Genomic DNA, 8,093 nt, shown 5'->3' on the forward strand with positions numbered 1-8,093 from the left:
TGACCCATAGTTCTATAAACGAGAAGTGCCCTAATGGCTTTATATATATTTTTGCATTGAAGCTCTTATCAACAAATAAAATTGTTTTGTCTCTAGTGTTATTGAAAAGATATTTTTGAATGCAAATTTGTTTTAGAGCCGTAGTGCTTCGAACTATAAATTGTTTTAATAGTGCATAGCATAATAAAATATAATTATTAAATACTGATTATTTTAATACTTATGCTTTACTTAAAAATTTGTACAAGTATCAATACTTTAAATAATTTTGTAATTGTGTTACTGAATCAAATCATTACTATGAAGATATTGGTTTATACATAATTCAGGGCGGTCCTTAATATGGACATGTTCGAATTTCTTTGCTCCCAAGGGCTCAAATGCTTCCAAAATAATAAAAAACAATTCTCTGAAAATTCTAGCTCTTAATATTAACATTTGGATGGTCCGCAATTCAATTAAAAGTTTATTAAGTAAATTCTTGCGCCATTTGTGAACTCAAATATAATGACACTTAAAAATATTTATAAAACTATTAACAAAATTAATTTTCCAGCAAAATATTTATTTAATTGGTGATGTAGACACTCAAATTATCAATAATAAATTGCCATCGAAATTACAAGTCTGCTTTCACAGATGGCGCAAGAATTTACTTAATGACATATGTTAATAGTGAATATATGAAACTTTTAATTGAATTGCGGACTATCTAAATGTTAAAATTTTAAGAGCTAAAACTTTCAGAGAATTTTGTTTTATTATTTTGGAAGCGTTTGAGCCCTTGGGACCAAAGAAATTCCGAAAATGTCCATATTAAGGACCACCTTAAATTATAAACATAAATCCTTATAAACATAAATTTCAACGAATATTAAAAATATTATGTGATGTCGAAAAAATAAAATTTATTTTACTACTAACATAAATTATTATTAAAGTGATGATGAAAAGGAGTCTTTTTTATTTCTTAAAGTCTGATGATATATTTTTTTAATTAATTATAATTATTTACGTTTAAGAAATTATAATAATTATGAAGAAATTATTATGTAATTAATTATAATTATTTATATATAAGGAATGATTTGAAAGACAAAGACGAATTGTTGAACCACCTAAATATTTCTTTATAAGTGTATAATAAGATTTTTAGATGAAAATTTTTTGTCTAGTTTTAAGAAATGTTTTGGCTTTATAATATATATATATATATATATATATATATATATATATATAATCATGATTATATATATATATATATATATATGCAGAAACCTCTTTTTGCCCTCAAAAAAAATATTTGATAAATTTTTCAGAAATTTTATTCAACGCTTGGAGAATATGGAAAATCCCTTTTCAGAAACTATTGATAATAAAATAACAAAAATTCAAACACTTATTTAATTACTTAAAAATTGTAAGAATTAACTTTTAACCTGTATAACTAAATATTTTTTTTGCCAAAAATTATACATTTATTTATTTATTTTAAAAATTGTAAGAGTTTACTTCTTACCTATATAACTAAATTTTTTTCCCTATTTATTTAATCATTTTAAAATAGTAAGAATTAACTTCTTACCTGTATAACTAATTCTTTTTCGCCATGCACTCAAAAAACAAAATTAAATTGCACATTTACTGAAAATTATTTTTAATTATTAGATGTTCACTTTAGTAAGTTCGAACTAATACTGTAATTACGAATTAATGTTTCATCCTTTTATAGTTTTTGTATCAATAATTTCTGAGGAAGGGGAATCCCCTTCTCCGAAACGTTAGAGGGAAAAAGAAGGCATGGTTCAGATATATATATATATATATATATATATATACATTTGCAAAAATGTTAAAATTTTATTACAATTGGTAGATGTTTTTATTTTTTTATTAGCCTACTGTACATAGTACAACTCTATCCTGTAAATTTTTATTTTGCCCAAAAATTTTATAAATTCATTATTTTTTTAATTCTATAAAATTAGAGTTATATTTTATAAAATATAAATAGAGTTATAAGTAATTTTTTTAAAATATCATTTGTTTGCAAAAATCTTATAAATTTGGTATTTTAAGCAATTTTGATTTGATTTGATTTTTATTTTATAAAATTTAAAACTAGTTGTTATTAGAAAATTTCGTAAAATTTAACTTCGTAAAATTGTTTTTCTTTTTAATGCAACTTTGATTTTATTTGATTTTCATTTTATAAAATGTAAATAGAGTTATAAGAAAATTCCTTAAAATTTCATTCATTTGCAAAAAATTCATAAAATTGTCTTTTTTAATCAATTTTGATTTTATTTGATTTTTATTGTATAAAATTTAAAACTAGTTGTTTTAGAAAATTTCCTAAAACGTCACTTATTATCAAAAAAATTCATAAAATTTTATATTTCAAAATTTCACTTATTTGCAAAAAATTCATAAAATTGGTATTTTAAGCAATTTTGATTTGATTTGATTTCTATTTTATAGAATATAAAACTAGTTGTTATTAGAAAATTTCGTAAAATTTAACTTATTGACAAAAAAATCATAAAATTTTATATTAACTACTTTTTGAAATGCTATTGAAACTTGATTTTATTTTAAATTTGTAAAATTTAGGATTATTTTTGAAAATTTGTAAAATCTGTTAAATTTAAAGTTTTTCATTTGATTTTTATTTTGAAATACTCTAAATTCCAAAATGAGAGTTCTTAGAGAAAAACTAGACATTTTGTGGAAATTTCATAAAATTTTACATTTTATTGCATTTTTTTTAATTGTGCAAAATTTGAGCATTTGAAAATGTGTAAGATTTGTAACTTTTTTTCAAAATTTTTATAAAATTTCTGTTTTAAGAATAATGGGACCTTAATTGATTTTTTTGCAAATATTGATTTTTTAATAAATTATTAATTTATTTCGACAATTTTAAATTCTTTTAAATAAATTTACATAATGTAATAACAGTTTTTAATTAAACTTTGAATTTTTATGAAAATTTTGTACAATTTTACTGTTTTAAATATGTTTTTATTATTATTTTCTTAACTTTTTCTTTTCTTTATTAAATTTAATAGTTTTTTTTTGTAATTTTTTCAAAAATTTTAGAAATAGTTTGTTGAAATTAGGATGTCTAGTACTATGTATTATATATGTTTTTTTTTAATTTTTGGTTTTAATTTTAATAGTAAAAAATGGTTTCAACCAAATAAAAATTTTAATGAGATTTAATTTTAAAATACTCGCCTTTTAAACTATTTTGCATTTTTTTAATTTTAATTGCAATGTTTGGAAAGCAATTTTGTTTTTCTAAACCAGATGAAAAAAGGCAAATTTCTAAAATTTAAATTTGTTTTTGAATATAACATTATTTGTAAAATTTGGCTTTTATTGAAAATCATAAAACTTCATTATTTTTCTGAAGAAATCTGTTAAATTTTATTTATATTTTCATTTTTATGATTTTTTTCTTTGTAAATTCTCAAATATTATTTTCACGATTTTTTTTAAATCTTTTATATATATTTATTTGAAAATGTTATATTTACTCTTTTTTGAATAGCAAAACTTATCTTAAATTTGAAAAATTTATGATTATTTTTGAAAATTTGTAAAATCTGTTAAATTTAAAGTTTTTTTAACAAATGCAAAATTTGTTACTTCTTGAAAAATAGTTTAAAATTCCATAAAATTTGAGCTTTTTAAAAATGTACAATTTAATTTTCTTAGGAATGTTTATAAATATTTTTATTTAAATTCTGTAATATTTGAGTTTTTTGAAAATGTAAAATTTGATGTATTATTTTTTTCTAATTATTTTTTAAATATTGTAAAATTTGATTTTACTTATACATTTTTAGTGAATGAAGAATATTACACTATTGTAAAATAGAATCCTGTTAATGATTTTTTTAATGAAAATTTATGAGTTTCATATTTGAAATTTACAATCATAAATTTTAAATTTTAAATCTTTTTTGTTAAAAATTCGATACCTTGACAAATTTATAATGTTTGAATCAATATTTAATAAGAATTAACCATAAAGGCCTAAATATAAAAAAATATGAATTCAATTTTAGAAATTTGCCTCAAAATGGTAAAATAATTTTGGATCTTATTAAATGACCATATTAAAGCATTCTATTAATAATTATTAAAAACCAGTAAAAATTTCTTCATATAAAATTGCTTTCCAACCGACTTAAATATTTAATAAAACCCCAAAAAATGTATTTAAAAAAAATCTCACCTTAATCAATTATTGAGCTTGAACTTATAATATTATTCTTAATGTTATTATAATTGTTGTAGTCTGTAAGACAAATTAAATTTAATTATAAAAATAAATAAAATATATCAGAACATTCCATTCGAGCCTAGTGAACCCGTACTATTATAAAATATAAATAAAAATAATATTAAAATATTATTGTGACTCAATAAATGTATGCATATTATAAATATAAATATAGATATAAATATATTCTTTTAAGGATAAGTTAAATTATACTGAATATACTCCAATGCAAAAAAATAACTTTTTTTAATTTTATTAAATACCCGAAAAACAAAGCCGAAGGAAAAAAGTTTATATTTCAGCCAGAAAATCCGATTTGATAATAAAATATTATTAATGAATAATATATATAGGCCTGTCGATCAATTATATGATAATGAATGAATGAATGAAAAATGATGAATGTATGATAGTTTGTAAATAAAACAACTTTTTTTTCATATATATATAACATATAAACAATTTTATTATACTGTTAAAAACATTTATATATATAATCTTACGTAGGCCTATTTCCATATTCATAATTTGTACCTGATTTAATTTTTTTTTTAAACAATTGATCAACAATTGAAAATTGATAAAAAAACATTTGAGAAAAAAATACACAACATTTTTATTAATTGAGGAAAATTGATAAAATTGATCTTTCTTTGTCGCTAAAATTAAAATTACAAAATTTAACAAAAATATAAAAATATAAATTTTTTTTGATTCATATTATTTTTGTTTTTTGAAAGTACAACACTTTTGAAGAAAAAAATATCAAAACGTCATTTTAAGAATTTTTTTTACAAAACTCAAGTAGAATTTCACCAGTAGAACTCAACAGTATTTTTAACTTTTCGATATTGAACTTTGTAGTTTATTTCTACCACTAGTGTTTCCCCCAACGTCGAGTGCATTTCTTTATAAAATCGTTTATAACTTTTAAACCATTCGATTGATATGAATGATGTATTTGGAAAATTTGTACAAAATTAAATTATCTTTAACATTGTCTAAGGTCAAAAAACCCTAAAACCATTATTACTCGATTTATATCCTTAAAAAAATATCAAAAATTTATCCTAAAAAACGCTATAGTGAATTTTTAACTCAAAATATCATGTTTTACAGTTTTATGCAAAACTTAATTTTTTTAAATTTATGTATTTTATTTAAAACTCTTAATTTTTTATTCAAAAATATATTTTATATCACCGCACGGATTTTGTATAATTTTTTTTTAATATTTTCAATTGTTGATCTTTGTTTAATATAATACTTTAAAATTTATTATAAATAATTTTCTTAGAATATATGTAAAATATTTAACTATATACATGCATCTTTATATATATACATACATATATATATATATATATATATATATATTTATATTTGATAATTTACAAGCCGAAAATAATATTTATTAATTGTACGTTTCGAGAACTATATGTGTGTCATCATTGAGTTCAAAATTTAAGTACAAAAATATTATTTTTAGTCAAGTTTTGAATGCTCAAATATTAAAAAAAATATTTAAAAAAAAGCATTAATATAATTATTAAAAATAATTAATATTTGAATGAAAAATCAATATTTAAAAAAAATCAAACATCAATAATATGATTTTCATGTTAAGTTTTTTCTATTTAAATCGTTTTTGAAAAGAAAATCAATAATTAAAAAAAAACAAACATCAATAATATGATTTTCATGTAAAGTTTTTTCCCAAATAAATTAATTATTTAGTATTTTTTCAATTTAATTTGTGTAGTATTTTTTCAATACAACTGTCTAAAGTTTTTCAATATAATTTGTTTTTATAATTTTTTCTATATAAATTTTTAGTATTATTTTTCATTATAATTGTTTGTTAAAATATTTTTTTACACTTTTGTATATAAATTTTTAACTGAATGACTAAACAACTTACATTTTGTTCTCAAAACTGTACAATTTCAAATAAATTTTGGCTGCAAATCAATCAAATATTATGTTAAAATACGTTTCGACACTAGATGCGTGTCATCATTCGGCAATCAGTCAGTAAAATCATATTTTTTGCTTAGGAGGCATCATGTCCATTGGTAAAAGATTAATATTTAAAAATTTAAATATTCATTTTCAAAACTAATTTTAATAATATACTATTATATTAACAAACGAGAAATTGAAGGAGCACATATTGCCCTCCTATATTTTATGTTATTAATAGCGGTGCATTATGGACACTGATCAAGGTTTTATCCTTTTTATATATTTATATTTATTATCAACTTTGTATTTATGTAATATGTTTTTAGATTACTGAATGATGACACACTTCAAGTGTCGAAACGTTTAATGGAATAAATAATTTTGTTATTTAATCTTTTTTTAATTCGGGCTGCAAAAATATTATATATATATATATATATATATATATATATATATTTATATATATATATATAGACCTCGCTCTTGCAAAATAAATTTCAACACGCTAAAATGAGTCATCCGAGCAATTGTTATAAAACCGATATAATTTTTATAAACATAAATAAAAATTCAAGCCATAATTAAAAATTCCGTACTGGTGTTAATCTCTTTCAAAACAAATTTCCATTAAATAAATTATTATTGCACGATTGTTTTTAGAACTATGATTAAAAATACCGGACTGGTGTTAATCATTTTCTAAACAAATTCTCAATATGAAATATTATTGCAAGATAAAAACGGCTTGTTTAATGTTTCTTCAAGAAATCTATATTTGCACAGGAAACAGTTTAAAAACAATTTTTTGTTTAAAAATCAAACGTTTGTTTAAGAAATCTATATTTACATGGGCGAAAAGATTAATTAAATTTTTGTTTAATGATATGCTTGATAATAAAAAATAGACGATAACATAACGTTATAATAGCAACGCTAAGTGCTAACTATAAATGAAAATGTCTATCTATTTGCCGTGCGATCAGGCGTATTTTACATATAAACGAGCAAGGAAGAATGTTATGATAAATGTTCGCGCCATATCAAAGTGTGCTGTTATATTGATATATAAACAAAAAATCATCAATCAAAAATCATTATAAAAAATCAAGTCAATCAATACGTTATCAAAACCAACATTGAAATTATTATAAATACGAATATAACTTGTAATCAACATAAAATAAATATTACTAGTTACAAATTAAAATTTTTATAATTGGTCCTTCAAAATTCAATCAAAACAACCACTGAAAAAAACAATATCAGAATATTCGATGATGCTGTTATCATAACATTCTTTTGTGCTTGTATGTATGTAAAATACGCCTGGTCGCACGGCAAATAGATAGACATTTTTACTCTTTCACTAACGTTGCCATAACAACGCTATGTTATCGCAGAATTGGCCCTATAGTCTATATATATATATATATATTGCTTACATCGAAGAGCTAGACCTGTATAATTTATATATATATATATATATATATATATATGTATATATATAAGATTCAGATTTTTTTGTTCGGCGTTGAGACATATTCTTAAAATGTTAATTTGCAGCCAATCGTCGAATTAAAAGACAATCAAATAATTAACTATTTATTTATCCGTTTCGACACGGTATGTGTGTCATACATTATTCAGCAATTTTTTTTAAAATAATTAGTAAAAGTATCTGAAAGATTTTTTACAAAGTTTAAAGTTAAAACAAAAATAAACTACTTAACTCTTTGTTTTAACTTTAAAACAGAAAATTTAATTTATTTTAATCTATAATATATTATAAACTTCATCTTTTTAATCTTTGTAAACATTCTTTTAGATACTGTTA

This window comes from Ctenocephalides felis, unplaced genomic scaffold (genome assembly GCF_003426905.1).
Source record: "Ctenocephalides felis isolate EL2017-DRISC unplaced genomic scaffold, ASM342690v1 CF-g0.4_SCAFFOLD_01170, whole genome shotgun sequence".
NCBI lineage: Eukaryota > Metazoa > Arthropoda > Insecta > Siphonaptera > Pulicidae > Ctenocephalides > Ctenocephalides felis.